This window comes from Haliaeetus albicilla, chromosome 5 (assembly GCF_947461875.1).
Source record: "Haliaeetus albicilla chromosome 5, bHalAlb1.1, whole genome shotgun sequence".
Classification (NCBI taxonomy): domain Eukaryota; kingdom Metazoa; phylum Chordata; class Aves; order Accipitriformes; family Accipitridae; genus Haliaeetus; species Haliaeetus albicilla.
In genome coordinates this window covers 11,810,583-11,828,570 of record NC_091487.1, presented here as the reverse complement: position 1 = coordinate 11,828,570, position 17,988 = coordinate 11,810,583, and the positions used below count along the sequence as shown (strand labels likewise).

General features: G+C 40.7%; 1 protein-coding gene across 7 annotated transcripts in view; it reads left to right on the top strand.

Annotated features, from left to right (window-relative positions):
* Window positions 1-12,209: 12,209 nt before the first annotated feature.
* KLC1 (kinesin light chain 1) overlaps window positions 12,210-17,988 on the top strand; it is a 49,414-nt gene continuing 43,635 nt past the window's right edge. For 3 of the 7 annotated variants that reach the window (XM_069783341.1, XM_069783344.1, XM_069783343.1), the window contains exon 1: window positions 12,212-12,587. The gene's annotated coding sequence lies outside the window, so the exon portion shown is untranslated. Of the gene's footprint in view, window positions 12,588-17,988 lie in introns of all 7 variants that reach the window. The other 4 variants (XM_069783342.1, XM_069783338.1, XM_069783340.1 and 1 more) reach the window with 3 other exon arrangements.

The following is a 17,988-nucleotide window of genomic DNA, read 5'->3' as shown; positions in this document are numbered from 1 at the left end:
GGAATTCAGATGGAAGGTTTGGATTGTGCTTCAGTCAATTCATAGTTATAACTGTTCTCTGAACATGTAATTTTAGTGTTGGCCACCCCCAAAAAATATAATCAGCATATGATGGATTGTGCTAGGATTCTGCTCTGAGCTGCTTGTAGGTAAAGTTCGTGGCTTTATGGCATTGCCTTCATTAAGATTCTGTGTGGAGCACTGAGTCCCTTCATGTAAAGCCTATTGAAGGAGTGAGGTACTTATCTATTAGGTAAGTGTTGAGCTCTGATTTAGAATATCTAATAAAGCCACTGTGAAAAGATGTTATTAAAAATAATCCATCTGAAATTTTGAGTCTCATTACGAAAACCACATACATTTACTGAGATAATTACATTTTTGGGACAGCCAAAAGTCATATCGTTTTTGCTATTGTTGCATTACTTCTGTTTTTTTTTTTCTTGACTCAGAGCAGTTGTAATAAGGCCAGCTGCTTTCAGATATTATTGATCATAAATCCTTTATACATCAAAGGAAGAATAAGGAGCTGCCACAGACTACTAAAAATAATTTTTTTATGTGTACAAAGGCCTGCTACAGTAACTGAAGCTAGTGAAATAGATCAAAGAGTGACTTTTCTGTGCACATTTTCTGAGTATAAGAAAAATACAGGGGAGTGTTCTTATCATTTAGGTATTTAGCTAATCCTGTCAGAAGGAACAGCAGTATTTCATGTTTAGTAGTGTCAGCATGTGCCTTTTTAATCTGTCTTATGCACCCAGTAAGTTCATAATAAAGCAACAATATTTTGGTAATATTAAAATAATTTTAGATAGTTTGTATTGACTTGGGGTGGTTCTGATAACCTGTGTGGGTTTTTGCTATTCACTGAATTTCTCTACTGGAGCATTAACTTTGATAGAATATGAGAGGAGTAAGAGGAAGTGTCAAATGGGGATTGAGAGGCAGACCAACTAAAGGTTGGGTTGAAGTGATTGTAGCACCTTAATATAGGATTAATAAAGAACTGTACATCTTAAAAAAAAATGCATTTCTTAGTTTCATTAGGAGTTTTAATAGTAATGGTAGCAACTACTGAGAAGATAGCTTCTATGTTTAACTGAACATTCTTAGGGATAAAATTAAAATCTAGTTCAAAACTCAGATTTGTTATTTAGATGCTGACCCTTCCTGGCCCCATTTTAAAGGGACTGTTCTGCTTGCAATATTTAGCTTCCACTATCACTAAGCAAGATTGGTACCCTACATGGTAATCAGATTTAGCCAAACAAGAACTTAATTTACATCCTGCGCAGAGCCCATGGGACAGTATTTGCATAAAGACTGGGAGATTGAAATGTTTTCAGGAAAGGATAATATATGCCTGGAACTGTAATATGCATGAATAACATTTTCATATTAAAAATTATATCCACTGATTGTTGTAAACCAATTCCCAGAATAATAACCCCATAATTGTATATTCGGGTTCATTTCTCAAAAAAAAAAAAAAAAAAAAAGGAAACACAAGTTACTTTATTTCTTATGAGTTTATTTCTTAAAAAGAGTTTGTAAGTGCATGGAATGTAATAATCTTGAAATACACACTCATTAATATTCATTATTATATAAATCACTTCTTTGTGCCTTGACTTTGCATTCATTAATGGATTAAGATTTACCCAAGTACTGTGAGATTTAGTTGACTGATATATTCAAATAGGAGATGCTGTGGAAGTGCAAAAGCAGTACTTTTTGCTAGAAATAGTAAAGGCAAAAAATTCCATGATCCCTTTTTCAGTGTGGTCTTACTCAGGAGAAATATTGTATAGTACTACCCACAGTCAAAATCAGTTTTAGAAGCCATGTAAATGCTCTGAAGACATGGTCCACGTTTCATACAGCTGCTTGTGTTTTACTAATTCAAACCAGATACCCATTTAATCGAGTTTCTTATATTTTGCAGGGAAAGGCACAGTGATTTTGCTTTCTGGTGTATGCAGGTTCTCATCCTTAGGGGTGGTCCCAGGTGTGTTGTGACCAGGGCCTGAGATGGCAGGAGGCAGCAAGAATGACTGTATGCATCTCCTGAGACTGCCAGGAGGCAATTAGCACACAGCCTAAGCTGGAGTAGCCCTGAAGCTACTTTGGTGGACCATGACTGGCATGAATTTCCAGCAGCCCCCATGCCAGTCAAGAATTGCTGTCATTTAGCAGTATTCTGTTCACACCGCTGCCTCCAACGAACCCACTGATATGATTCAGCTGAGCCAAAACACATTAACAGGCAAAACGCAAGTTTCAGAATCATAAGGAATTCAGGTCACTATTCATATCTCATTTGTTAAAGAACTTCCTGTTGACAGATTTTAGCTCCATCTTTGTAATAAATCCCTGCCGTGGAAAACTTCTCATATGATGATCAGTGTGTAGCATACATTGGCTGTTTTTAAAGGGTTCCAGAAAAGTTACAGATTTTCATTTCTAGAATGATTTGAATAATTAGAAGTCAGGATTTTTTTGGGGGGGGGGTGCGTTTTGCAAAACAGATTTTGTAGTCAAGGCTATATTAGAAGACAAAATCCATGAATTGCAAATTTCAGAAGAGACTGACTGCTTTGATTGCTTTCCAAGTGATTTTATTATTCTGGAGTGTCATATAGAAAATAGATGGTATGACACAGCATAAGTATTCTGTAACAAATGAAGTCAAGACAGTTCTGACCTTAGTAGCTGTAGAAACTATAAATACTTGGTAGAAAACCCTTATTTGTGCAAAATTTTATGAGACTGAAAGACAAAATGGAAACTAAATTCCAGTGAATATGTAAGAAAATGTCTTCTGGATTTACCAATCTTCTTCTCACATTTACAAAAATAATATTTCACTTTTAATGTGATGTCTGGAAAACATCCAGTTTCCTCAGGCCTCATGAAAAATTCCACCACAAAAACCAGAACAAAATACTAAGCTGACATGAGTAAATAGCCACAGGTGCTAATTTGTGTCAAAGGAGAATTTGAGCTCACTTCAAAGAAAAAATCAGTTCTGCCATAGGATATTATAGAGCAATTTTAATTGACAAGAGATGCTCAAAATTAATTTGCTGTGCTCCTCTGCTGCTTCTTCCCTGGTGCCGCTTTTGCTGTTAGGAAAAGAGGGGTCTGGTCTACTCAGTGTGACACGTGGAGACTTGCTGGGCATGCTTAACAGTTACCACGGTATTGCAGCCATAAATCTGACTGCCATAGGACCGAGTAAAATAGCCTGATGCTGGGAGAATGTGGCTGAAGAGTTGCCACTGGACAGGGCATGTTTCCATCTTGGGAAGATTTTTTTCAAGCTTTTGAATCATGAGGTTCACACTTCCTCTAAAAGCAGCAGCTTATTACTGTCTTGAGTCTATAATTTATAGGTATTATCTAACAGCCACTTAGCACTCGGTGTTTGATTTCATATGTAATTGACAATGTCATTTCAACTTTTAGTTCTATTATATGTTTACATGTAAATTAGAAAAGCAATCTCACTTATTTACAATATGAACTTTGGTTTTGGGCACTACCCAACAGAGTTCACAACCAAAAATTCAAAGTGAAAGGAAGGTAAGTGAAATTAATGAGAATGCCAGTCACACAGCATTCCAGCCTCCTTTGGTTGCAAAATGAGTGGGACGGGAAATGACAAATGTGTGAACAGTCCTTTAAAGATATTTAGAGTGCTTTCTGCATTGGTGCACGATAAACCTGGCAGTAACGTTTTTATGGTTATGTAGTTAATTATAAGGATATGGGGCATGTTAAATTGCTGCCCACAACAGAACCATTTACTGGGTAGATTTCTGGTCAGTGTTATATGCTGATGAAGGAAGATACTATTATTCATCAGTCTATTCTGTGTGAGTCATGACAGTTTTCAAACATATGGTGATGGTGTACTTTGTGGCCCTTCAGCATGTAATAACAAGTGTAACACTGTGTAGGCAGTACATTTGATTTTCATGGCTGATTTATATATATCAGTTTTTCCCAGCTTTCCCCTAGTGTTTATTGAGGCATGTTTCAGTTCCTGTTTACAGTTACATTCTTTTCAATACGCAGGGTTTCATAAACTATGTAAAACTCATTATATATGTCTTTGAAACAATTTCAATGTATTTCAGCTTTCATTAAAACATAATTATTATTTTAAGTATTAAGGAATAATTTAATGTTGGAATACACAGATTCAAAATCCAAAGTACTGCATATGGCATGTTTCAGCAATTCCGCAGAACTTCGCCAGGAGACTGTTGTTAACTGATGTGACAGAGTGAACTGCTCCGTGTAATCAAAAGGCCTCAAACAGTCCTGGTGTTTTAGGTGATGCTGGTGTTGTAGAGAACCATGGTGGCACGGATTTCTTCCTTGAAAGAAATTACTACAAGTTCTACTTTCTGTGAATTGTACTATGCCCAGCTGGCCACTAAGGTCAAAGGTCAAGGAGTCATGCTTTAAATTGCTATCTTTAATTATTTGTCCTCTGAAGCAAAATTGTAGCCTCAGAATATCTGTGATGGTCTACATACTGATGAGGTAACTGCCTTCTTAGCCAGTTTCTGCATAAATTACAACTTACCTAAATTGAGTCTAGCCTTTTTGGCACAAGGAAAACCTTCAGAACATGATATGATGCAGCAGTATCTGCCAAACTCGACAAATTAACAGCATCCCCTCAATGTTTTTTTTGTATACTGTTCTCCAAAACACCTCTACACAGATGTATGAGGAATTCCTTTCTTCAGAAATTGGCACCTACAAGGCTAGTTTCTAAGGCCTCCTTTCACATCCCCTAATATAGGGGCTATACTAAGTGTGGATGGGCTAGGTTACAGATGGACCCTGTGGAGGTCCTGGGCAGGACTATCACATGGAAACCAGGCCCTTGTGGTTGTCTAAATCACACAGGGAGCAGAGAATAGTATAGGACTGGGAAGGCACAAAGATGATTAAAAACCATTCTCTCCACCCCTTCTCAATCTCGGGTATCAGACTCTGCTCTAGACCTTTTGGAGACTGCCCACAGATTGAGTTCTTCAAGGATATTTACTCTTAGGTAACTGACAGACAGGGTTGTAGAGATAAAACACACCATCCATCCTGTAGGAGTGAATTAGGCAATCATCTCACTAATGTTTTAAGTCTAAGACTTGATAGCAGCGATGTACATATCTTGTTTTCTTCTGTATCATTGTGAAGATACAGAAGAGTGTGTCCATGGCATGTCTTTGAACTTAATGCTTTTCAGTGGATTTCTCTGTGAACTGGCAAGAAAATGATTCATTAAAGCAGATAAAAAAAGACAGAATTACAACAGAAAAGATAGGAATTACAACACCTGAAACTGAAGCAAAAACTTCACAGTACATAGTTGCTGTGGGAGGAGCAAGGAGAGAGAATTCATATCCAAAGCCCTGGGAATAAGATCATCTCTCCTTATCCTGCATCTGCTCTATTTCCCAGGAGGCAGGATGAGGAACAAAATACCTAGCACAGGCAGTTCTATTTCCTATTGATTTCTAGAGTGACTCTGCCCTTCTCAGCCCCACGTACTGTATACCATCCATCTAGCCACAGGCATATTCACAGATGCCATTTTCTGTAGAGACATAATTGGTTATTGGCACAGAAACTACAGGAACAGTTGTCACACAGCAGAAACATTTCCATTTCCCTTTCCCTTGGGGCAAACTGTATTACCATTAGTTCCCCAGTCCAGTGCAGCTGAGTACCGCCTTGGTTTGAACACCCTCTTAACCAAGGCAAACTCCAACAATGAAAAGCACATGTAAAATGGCCTCCCATAAAAACCGAGAAATTCCAACCAACCAGTGAATTTAGTATAATTCTATACAGAGTATTAGTTGAGGAGGAGAGAAAAGCATTTAACAGAAGATCTGAAAAGGGGATAAGGGTTTGGCAATTACTGCGGCACGTGTAGAAAAGGAATACATCAAGTGAAAGGGAGGTTATTGATAAATCAGACTTAGGAGCAATTGTTTTCAATAATGACCATGGCGCAAACAATTGCAGCACATTAGGCTCAAGAAAGATGAAGCAAATGGGAGTAGAGAAGGGCAAGTTGAATAATCAGGGAGATGTAGAATCTCTCTTAAAGAGATTAAGAGTTCAGTTTGTTTAGCCAAGCAAATTGATGGTCAGGAGGGGGTAAAGTAGTGCAGAATCTCCTAGACAGGTGAGTGGAGAAAGGACCAGCTAAGAGGGTTACCCTGGGGAAGAATCTTCTTTCTCTGCAATATTTTAATCAGACGTATAAAAGAGAAGTGCTACATTTGAGGATTTCCTTAGAAATGCAAACATGTAGAGAAATGGAGCCAATCACTAGCAAGGGAAAAGAGCTAGAAAGAAATGACACAATTTGGCACAATACCTATATGTGTATATTACCCTTGAGACTGAACACTGGAGGAGTGAGGTTCTTGGACAGGAATGGCAAGATGCCTGCTTAATTTTCAATAGAGTTTGATAATTACATTTAGAAAAAGACCAGATGAGGTGGTTATCTGTAATGCCTTTTAGACTTTTGAGACTTAGTTCTCTGTCATCAGTAGGTGCAAATTTCTACTTGGAAAAGGTCACATACAGGCATACACTGGCATTAGCATTTCTTGTGATTAGCATATGCATCAGCTTTAATAAAAGGCAGCATCTGGAAAATCATAGCTTCCTTCTTTTATAAATGTATGTAGGAATCTTGGTGAGAATAAAGAGAATACATCCTCTGTATCTCCATGAGGAAGTGCCAGTTTCCCTGGTGCCAAGACAAGTTTATGTCCCAGTCTGTGCCTCTGCCTAATGTTGGTTGGAAAAACGAATGCCTTTCTTACACTTTCAAAGATTCACTTCTCAAAAAAAGAAAAATCTTATACTGGTTAAGGAAATTATCCAAGATTTACACTGATGTGTGACTGAAATTAAAATCACAGCCCTCACAGGTTTTATTTTAGGGAAAAAAGCACTTTTCATAATGAAACTCTGGAGAATTTCATGAGAAAAAGGTACCTAAAAGTCTCCTTCACCATGGAAAAAACTCTACAATGACTACCAAGATTATCAAGGTAAGAGTCTCACCTAATCTAATTGCAAGTAACGTGGCAGCAAAGCCTGATGAGTTAGCAAATCTCCATGAAGGAATGCTGACTAGCTAGCGTTCAAAGAAAGGGAAGGGAATAATGTAAGTAGTAATAAAGCAGGCACTTAAAAATCAATAGAGGTGATCCTTTTGTTTTCTGCTTTTAGATAAGTGTTCTTGTGTTTGAACACAGACTATCAAAGATTTTGTCTTTGGAAGACTCTGTTTGTTGTGTTTGTGTAATAAACTTTTTTCCTATCAATACTAGGCCTTATCCCAATAGAAAGGTAAAGACAGGGAGCACAGTCATAGTTGGGAAGTAAAGATATGGGAGGGTGAAGAGAAGCACTGTATCACACACTGAATGTTCTTACTCTAGTAGCAGCCAAGATTGTGATATTCCAACAGAGTGTTTTTTTGTTTCCTCCAAAGGACTTAATACACTTCTGCAATGGTTCAGTGACTGAGGTAAGTGAATACAGAAATAAATGTAACTTCCTGTGACTCATATGCAGTGATTAATAATTCTCATAACCTTGAATGAGCAACTGAAACCCCAAGAGAGAATAAACTCACTGAAAAGTGAGAGTATAGAGGAAGGAAAGGAGGAGCATAAATGGAACACTATCTTTCTTCATGTATAAGCACTAAAAGTCATGTGGAGTGAATATGGAGAAGAGAGTCTTTCCAAGCTAGAAGGGTGCTGGTAGTAAACTATCAGCTGACTACAGAACATGGAAGCAAGTAAGGAAGAAAGTTGCTTCATCTTTCAATGAAATGAGAGGTATGGCAGAAGTAAAGAAGGAACAGAAATTGCTGCTTGAGCAGAGTAAGTAGGTATTGGTGTGAGCATTCCCTCGCAGAGGTGGGAACCTACTCCTTGAATGCAGGGAGTAAAGATACAAGTCTAATTATCATCATAAGCTCTCCTCTGCAAACCCTTAACCTGTTGGGATTTTTGATGCTTAAAAGTAGGACCTTGGAAAATACTGACAGTGGCTGTAAATTCATACAGCACAGAGTATTATAGTTTGATCAAAGGGTGCAATTCTTTGCTCCTTGATCACTTACTACTTTGAAGATAACAGTGGAAATTGGGATATATATAAATACAGCTGTGTTGCTGAAATCTTATAGTATTTTTCTTTATGTTCACATTAATATTGACATGCAAATTCTCTAGTAGTTTCTAGCTTTCAAGTGGTTACTTTAACTGTATTACCTGACGTTTTTATGTCTGTTTTTAATAATAGAACTGTTTTAAAGCTAACTGAATGGGCTTCTTAAACCTTTCAGTCAGTATCTTTTGGGCTTGAACAATAGCACAGCTCTGTAATAGCTGGGAGATGAAAAGAATTCTGGTTAGCAAAATGTTAATGTCCAGCGCAAGTATCCTGCTCTGTTTAAAAAAAGTAACAGAAATTAACTAATGAAATGGCCTGTTCAAGAGTTGAATTAACACTGCATGCTTGATTTCGTTGTTATTTCTCTGTGAATAGAAAACGGCAGGGAAAAGCACACTGACTTTCATTTGTTATAGCTTTCTAGAAATCCTTGTGACTCTGAAAAAGGAGAATTCACTTGCATGTAAATACAGCTTATTGACTTGGGAAGCAGGACCATGATCAGTGTTCATTTTACTTAGAACTTTAATGCCATGTCCAACAGTGGGTTCCCGATGGTATGTTCAGGCAGCTTGACTCTGACAGTGAGTCAAGGTAAACAAAATACAGTCCTTTTACTCGAAAGTGCCTGAACTCCCTGATAACAAGGTAGCTCTGCATGCAGTAATTGCACATACGCTCAAAGGAGTTAGGCTAAAACTGTGTCTGGGACTGCATACTTGACACTTGTGACTCTTAAGCACTGACTTTTATGTTTCCTCTTTTCCATAAAGGACATTCTTGCAGGAAATACAAACTAAAAGCATATGCAACTGTCAAGTGATTGTGATGAAAAGCCAGACAGGTTGCTGAGTCTGGCCTTTCAATATTTATTATTGCCAGGATGCTTTTAAACAGCACTTTAGCAGCAGTTGAAATTATTCCAATGTAGTGCTTTATTGTAGCCCATATTTGTAAAATGAAGTAATAGATTTTATAGACTGTAGGATTAGATTTAAAAAACTTTTTTCTCTTTTAGAGGAAAGATCCTCTAAGCCAGGAGGATAATTTTTTTTAATAACAATGGTAAAATAAAACAACCCACACTTCTTAAATGAAGTGAACCTGAATTTCCTTATAGAGGTTTGCTCTGTTTGTGGCTGTCAGTTAAACCGAACTTTAATTTGCTGCATGTATTTCTCACACTGTTGCACCTCAAAAACCTAAGAGCTTGGTGCTGCATTAGTTGAACTGTTTGCTTTTTTTCTCTCCCACTGTGAATTACAAACCTCCCTCTCCCTTCTGGGAGAGGAGGGAAATGGGTATATTGAGAATAAAGAATCCAGCATTGTAAAGAATGTGTTTTGGGGTTTTGTTTTAATATTCACTCAGATGTTTGCAGAAAACCACAGTGACTTGTAGGTGGCAGGCAAAGAATATTCTAGAGACAGGATGTCTAGATCATTTCAGCCTAAAAGCAGGGCATATAGCATAACTAGTTCCCTAAGAGAAGATGGAAATGTGGGCAGTAAGTAGTTTTTACTGCTAGATGAACTTGGATAACTCTTATGTAGGTGAGACAGGAAAAACAAGATCCAAATGGAGAGGAACTCTTATGATATTTCAGGTCAGGCAGAAGTTTGAGGAAGAAGCACGCTCACCAAGTCTCTTCTGTGTCTATCTTCTGCTGTGTGCCATAAACGGAGGGGAGTAATACTGCACTTTAGTTCCATTGAGCTAATCAGCCTTCCTGCAGGAGGGAGCTTAGTGTGCTGCTTATGTGGGAAATTGCCAGCATGCATATACTTGATTAGCCAGCATATTATGAATCAGGGTCATAGCTGGAGTAGTTGCTTTGTTCAGAGATGCTCAGATCCCTCGGGTAAGCAGCTAATTGCAGGAAATCTTTTAAAGCAAATGTGTGATAGGAAGAAAGCAATGAATATTGTTTATTCAAAAGACAGGAGTGGTTCCTTTGAATCAGTTCTCTTGCATAATTATGTAATTAGGACATGTTCTATTTTTAATTAAATCTCTTGCCTATTCATGAAAATTCTCTGAACCTGTGGACCAATTGGCATGACTCTTACTTTTAAAATGTAGTTTGTATAAAGGAATGCCCTTCAATCTTTTCTTTCCCTTTCATATTACTGTACAAACACATATTTCACATTATTATACATCATTAGCCTGTATTACCTGTCAAAACTACAATATGATAAACCATTAATACAAAATTGCCAGAGGAATGTTTTAAATGGAGCTGAAGAACGCAAGAACCTGCTGTCTGAAATACTAGTATCACAGCTGTTTTTTTGTTGGACAGCTTGACCTGTGTAAGATCTCAATCAATGAGCGGTATTCAGAAAGTATACTTCAGTTCCCTCAGTTTTTCAAATCCAACAGTGACTCTCCGTATTTGCAGTCTGCAGACAATCCATGTCCCCCTAACTTTGTTTTGTTTCTTGTGGGCTTCTGTGACTCTTCCTGTTCTTCTGCCTCTTTGACAACAGCATTAGCTTTGATTATTCCTCTTCTGTCTTCCTGCTTCTTCGTAGGAGTCTTGCTTTCTCACCGGATTCTTGTTCTCACATCTGCCATTTTGTAGACTTGCTCAGTGTTGTATGTGAGGGCAAAGAGATGTGAGCTCTGCTTTCCTTGTGTGTTTTAGATATTACCATTTAGGTGAGGCTGCACATTTTGATTTACCACTATACCTCCATATGTTCCCACTAGCTTATGATTCATACCCTATATGTACTACAGAGTTACATAGCCAGTTGGACTAGATGATCGTTGTAGGCCCCTTCCAATTGAACTATTCTATTCTATTGTATGTGGAGCTCAGATGGTAATGCACCATAATATTCTGCCCAGACATAAACAATTCTTCCATAAAGTTAGGCTGTCACTGTTCCCTGATGATTTCCAACGTGCATTTTACTGCTTTGCTATATTTAACTGTTTTTCTTCATCTCAGACCTCAATTCCTTCCATCTTTCATTTCTGGGCTTAATTTCTACCTAGTGGAACATAAAGCAACATGAAGAAAATACTGTGACTGTTCCTTGTTCTCTGGCGAGAGTGGGAATGAAACTGGAAGCTGCAAATAAATAGTTCTCGTGACAAGCGCCACCGAGTTCTAATGGAAGTCTTACTTTTTAGGTGTAAACCTGTAGAAGAAAGGGATCTTTCACTTAGTTCAATGTGGAACAACGACAAGAGTGCTGAAATATATTAACAGCACGTAATTAGCCCTAAGGGGGGACCCGGCCGTCACCACAGAATTTGTACTTCTGCCTCAGTTTCCCCCCGTAACTTGCTCCACGAGCCGGCTGCGTGCTGTACAGCTCTCGATGCGCATTTGTCCCAGAGGCGTTCAGCTGAGACGGAAGCATCAGCTTTAGAAGCCCCACTGTCGGCCTGCTTTACATGAGCAAACCCCTAAACTTCCTTCCAGCACGCCCAGAACAACCGACGCAAAAAAGCATCTGCGGTGGTACCCCATCCTGGAGCAAAACCACCCCCGTGCCCCCGGAGGGCGCCCCGAGGGGACGCCGGGTTTTGCTCTCTGCGCTGACACACACGCACTTGAGGCGGACAAGGCCTTAGCGAGGTTCAGCACGGTCCCCGCCCGTCTGCCCGGGCAGCCCCGGGGCTGTCAGAGCGGGGCCTCGCACCTGAACCCCTGACGGCCTTCATCAGCATCCCTCCTCTCCCTCCCGGGGGCCGGCCCAGCTGCCCCGGGTGCCGCGCTGAGGTGTGTGTGGGGGGGGGAAGGCCAGGCCGGGGCCGGGGGGAAGCCATTGCGCTCGCGCTCTCCCCCCTCCCCGCACCGCCCTCTCCCCTCCGAGGGGGGGAATGACGCCATGGATGGGGGTAGGCGGTGGGAAAGAAGGGCGCGCGGGGGCTTGTGGGAGAAGAAGGGGGAGCCGCCATGTTGGGCGGGGCGGCGGGTGGGAGGGAGCGCGGCGCGGGGCGGGCGCAGGGGCGGCGGCGGCGGCGCCAGCAGCAGCAGCAGCCGGGGCGGCGGCGGCTGGCTGCAGCTGTCAGCGCCCGCTGCTGCGAGGCCGGGCCGCGCCGTGCGCCGACCACCGGGCTGCGCAGGGCCTGTCAGCGCCTCAGGAGAGGCCCTGAGAGCGCCGTGGTTGCTGACCCGCTTCCTTCCTTCCCTCTCTTCGGTCCTCTCCTCCACCCCCCCCACCTCCGCCCCCCAAAAAACCCTTTTCCTTCCTCCCTTCCGCCCGCCCATCGCTGACATCCTCCTCCGGTCGCCTCCTCCCAACCCCCCCATTCCCTCCCCCGGGCTGCGCGGCCCCCGCCGCCTCTGCGAGCGCTGCGCACATCGCCCGAGCCTGCAGCACCGAGCGGTGAGCGAGGGGAGCTGCCCGCGCCCGGGGGCAGCCCTGCCGGGGGGGCGGCGGGCGTGGGCGGCGGGGGTGCGCGTGCGTGTGTGTGTGTCTTAATTATTTTGCCTTTTTATCTGCCGTTACGCAAACAACAAAAGGCTGCGCGGGCCGGCTGGTCCCTCCGCAGCGCCGCTGACAGCCAGCCCCTTCCCTGGGCGGAGGGGTGGGGTGGGTTTTTTTTTTGGGGGGGGGGGGAGGAGAGGGGCGCCAGGTTGTTTTTCGGTGTTTCGTGTAAAGCTCTGTCAGCCACAGTCACCGCCCGGCTGCGGGAAGGAGGAACCCCCCCGGCGGGGCTGGGGACCGGCTCGGCTTTGTCCCCGTTCCCTCTCCTGGCTCCGCTCGGTGCTGCGGCTCGGGCCGGGCGCCGCCCTGGGAGGGACCCTGGGCAGAGCCGGGGGGTGAGGGGGGCTGCCGGCCTCGCCCCTCCTTCGCGGCCCGCTCGTCCTCCGTGGGGCGTGCGACGCTTTGTTTTTACTTCACGGACTTCGCCGAGGTGGTTGGTTCGGTCGCTCATTCGGAAACGGTGAAAGAAGAGGCGAGGACAGCTCTTTCTTGGGTTTTGTAAAGAGTGACCGGGTTTATACATTGTAGGTCACCTACCGTGCTGTGGTCGGGGGCGATTCGCGGACTTAGGTCGTGGCCGGATTTCTACGCTTCTGAAATAAGGAAGAAAGGCGTTGGTTAGGAACACGTTATTCCAGCAAAATGACAGGAATACGTAACTGACTTAAGTGCTAACTGCATCTTTAGGGCAGAGATTAATTAGAAAGGCACTTCAGAATCTCACTCATTCTGGTTTCGTGTTTCTAATGATTTTAAGTAACAAGGTGCCTGATTTGTAGATCTGCATAGCAGTTGTCTGTAGTCACAAGAAGGAACTTCTTGAATCCTTACGGAATTCTGTGTCTGAAGCGTATTTTAAGGACCAAAGCAGCATCACCTAGTGTAATGCTATCGCCTGGCTTTTTGAAGGTTACTAAATCAATGATGGTGCTCTTACTCTTTTTTTTTTTCCTGTTAATGACTTCCATTAGTGTATATGATTTCAATGTAGCAGCAGTACTCAAGTACTGCTCATGGCATCAGAATACAAAATCGGAAAATAAAAACAGCTAGAAAAAAGTGGAAGCTTTTCATAGTTTGCTTTGAACAACAAAATGATGAGCAAATGTCATTTATGATATAAAATTCTTTCACAGTTATACATAATAATACATAAAATGAAGACTATTAAAACATAATTTTAGTGTTTTTGCAGTTGGCAGAAGGTTTAGTAACAATTACTCTGGGAAGTAATTGCCTCTTTCACTTCCACTTTTGTATTTGCACTTCACTTAAATAGAAAACTTATGCCCAAAGGGTGTGCATTGGAAGCTAAAAAGGAACCTTCGAGATTTAGACAGCTTAACATTTTAATTAAAAAAAAACAACCCAACAAAACAAAAACAAAAAAACCCAACAAAACTAAAGCCAACACCTTTTTGAATACACAATTGATTTCAAGCTCTTTTGGAAAATAGCTTTATTTTAATCGATTATGAATTCCAAAGCTTCAGCAAAACATGATAGAGGATATTACAACCCTAGGATTATAGATACAATTGAAAGTAACACATTCAGCATTTGCTGGCAGCAGAGAGAAAGCTGATCCATCTGGTGATTCCGAGTAGAAGAACTTGTATTTTGTAAGTCACTTGCACGGTAATTTTTGTGAACACGTGGTTTAAGAGGACCTTTTTGTGAAATTGCAACAGATACGGAGAACTCTAGCAGTTCCATTTAGATATGCATTTTATATAATGCAGAACCATGTGGGTAAATGCAGGGAATTTAAATTGTCAGCTCCTGAAACTCGCACAACAATGCAGTATCACTTCTGCATCATGTTGCAGTTAAAGTTTGGCAAGCTTTCTGTTTCCGGAGGATGGTGATGGAACTGGATAATTCCAGTAATCAGAATTTCTAACAGCAATTTGAGCTTAGATTCCCTTCACTTCCTAATAAAAAATCATGCTATCATATGTAATTAAAAAAGAGATTAAAGTTACCCTCCAGACGTCTCGTGAAATAGCCTCATTTACTGTTTGTCAAATTACTGTGATGTGCTAACAGTGCCTTATTAATGGAAATGGATTTTTAAAAAGGTCTGTGTTTGACAGAAGATGAATTGCATACAAAAGTGTTAATTAAATTTGCAGGAGTCCAGAATGCAATCTTTTGAATGTTTTCGACATACAAGAATCAAAATAATACTGTACAGACACTTAAGGCATGTAAGAGCAATTGCTGCTTCCTCTGTTTATGAAGAACTTACCACAATAATGTCAGAAGACCCTCACTTGTGTGCTACTCTTATGCAAGATACATCTCCCTGTATACCTATATATGTGTATCTATTTGTATATACACACATACCTGCACATGTCTCTTATTTAATTGGGAGTTTGGGGAAATATTGTAGCCTCGTATTCAGTTCTGAGTCCATTTAATGCGGCTTCTGTTTCTCTTGAGGCGTGGGCTTGTGCAGTTAGTCTTTCATCTCTTCCTCTGTTTGGCTTCTCTGGCAGACGTGCAGCTGGATTTATTCTCGGATTGATAGCATCTCTTCAGATGCGTAGCTCATGGTTATTTTAAAACTTAATACTTGTTAAAATAATGTTTTTGTAAGAGGAGTGGAAAATAAGGAAATTCAGGTAAATTCATTAATAAGCAAAATATACTTCTGTATTTAATGTTAAAGAGCATAGTAGCGGATAGTGATGGGGACAAGCATGCTAGGTCTATTTAAATAAACACCTCTTATAGTCTGTCTGCCTCCAGGGTGTTGTTCAGTATGACACAACTATTGTAAAAATGGACCAGTTCCATCATCGTTGCAATGAAGTGGCTAGTCACAGGCTTTTCTCTTAATCCAGCCTGTATAATACATTGCGTTTCCAAAGTATTTTTGATTGTTTTATAATAATATCCTATTTGCTTTGACCAAGGTTTAGAAAAAAGTTTCTTTTCAATGTTAACTCTCATTTTCTTTAAAACAAAAGCATGACACATATAACGTCTAACAGATACTTCATGGTAACAAAGTACCAGTCAAAGACCGATTGTTCATTCTAAAAAGAAACCTTTTTGACTTCAAAATAGAACTGATTATAATAGTTATATCCTGAGTCGCAGTCGGCTTCAGGTATTTTTGAGGTATTAAGGCTTTCCCAGTAATTTCTTTAGTGAAACATTTTCCTTTCTGAAAGCAGGCTGTAGAAATAAGTGTGGTTCCTTTGAAAGATTACTTAATCAATGCCTGACCAGAAAAAGGTGCGCTTACGCTGCATTAGATTTGCTGAGATGCTTTTGTTGCCTTAGTCTTACGGCCCGATTTAAATCATTGGGCACTTTGTTAGAGGGTCAGAGCCAGAATTACAGTTGCTTTCAGTGATGGAGGAATTATTTCCATAGGGTTTTGCGTGAGGTGCTTTGCAAGCATCAGGCATAAGATGACACTATACTTAGGGCTTTTTTTTGTGCTAGACAATTAATATACTTAACAATGACAGGCCATAGCAAATAGTCAAGCATGAGGACTGAGGATGTGTGCTTCCAGTACCCATAATGTATTTGGAAATGTGAACAAAGGAGTTGTTCTCAGAGGATGAGCACTAAAGCACAGTTAACACTAGGTATGCTAATTTCTTATAAAGTATAAAAATATTAATCTCTGATAGTTGACAGTTTCTTCAGATTCAGTCAGCTAAGAAAACAGATGCAAGTAATAGTATATTGTGTGCTGATTTAATCACTGCTTGTTTCTTTGAATCCAGCTTATCCCCCATGGACTCTGCTATTTAACTCTTAGTGTAATCAGAAACAATCTTTGGAAGCTGTGTTTTTGACATGTATGTAGAATGAAATTGAATTTATTTTGTCAAATAATTATTATTGGTCAACTTTCTTGCTCAAAATTAGGAAGTATGGGATCATGTCATCTTCTGTTCTGAATATGCTCTCCCTCTGTTGTCTACTTAAATGTACAGATTTTTTACATGGTTTCTCAATATCAAGTCTTGCTTACAGGTAAAAGCAGTAAAATACCTGTTGTGGGTAGTCTTAAAAGTGAGCAGTTTCCTGTTTTGGTCCTTTTGTAAATCTCTGCCGTAAATCCCATTCATCATACTAAGATTGTGTTTCTGGGATTATGTCAGAACTATAGATGATCTTATTAAATTTTAAAGTGAACAGAGCAAAGGATGTAACCAGTCTAGTCGGTAGCACTGACTTCCTTGCATATCAGTAGGGTTGGGGTGGTGTCTAATTGTACTCTACTGGCTATGTTATATACCCCAGCAAGCCATTTAAAAAGTTAATGTTGCACTAATTAATGTTCAGAAGGTCAAGGAATGTCTGACATAAAGCTGAACTTTTTGGTACTACTTGAAAAGTTGTATCTAAAACCCAGTCTTTTTAAAGGACAATACTTAAATTTTTCAGAATTGGCAGATAACGCTGTATCTTAATTCTTAGTAATTTGCATTACATACAAACACTGATGTTATTCATAAACTATTTCTTAAATCCTGTGTTGCTATCCCTTTTGACAGCATATTACTACTAATGTTTTATAGTCTTCTAATATTGTGCTTTGTCTGGAAAAAGCACAAGTAGTTAAATGTTAACAAAAAATTAAGATTACTTGCAGTGTGCTATTATTTGTGTGTGTGTGCCGTTCCACACTGTAGAGGGTGGTGGTTGTAAACTTTGTAAGGGATTGCAGTAGCTGCATTCCTGCAATCTATCTTGAGTTTGCCCCTTCCAGCTAATAGTGGTTGAATGATTTGCAAAACATGTCATAGAGATTATGGACTAGCAGGGGAAGAGGAGGGGGGGTTCCCCCCCCCCCCCCCCCCCCCCCGAATAGAATATCGCATTTAAGATTTGAGTGCTTTTATGGATGTTCCTTTATCAAATAATGCCAGGCTGAATAGTGTAGGAGAGTCACAGTTGCATCTTTCTCTTCCAGTTTGAGCAGCTTCCATTTCAGAGAGACTGCTGTTATTCCCTCATCCCTCTTGTCTTCGCCACAAGTGGATTTTACTATACCCTTGCCTTTAACATTTCATTTTTTTATGTGCTTGAGCTGGATGTTCCTCCCTGCCCCTCCCCGCCCCCAAATCATATTTAGTGTGTGTTTAGAGGGAGAAGGGTTGGTTAAAAAAGTGGGATTCCTCCCCCCTCTCCCCCTCACCTGAGCGTAGAGGGTGGCTGTGTGTAGTCAGATTAATGCAACTAGTGGGTTGGTAATCTGTGAGGGTATGGGGGAGATTACACGTTTGAGATAGGAGGAGGACAGCAACCTCCTAAAGTGTTTCTG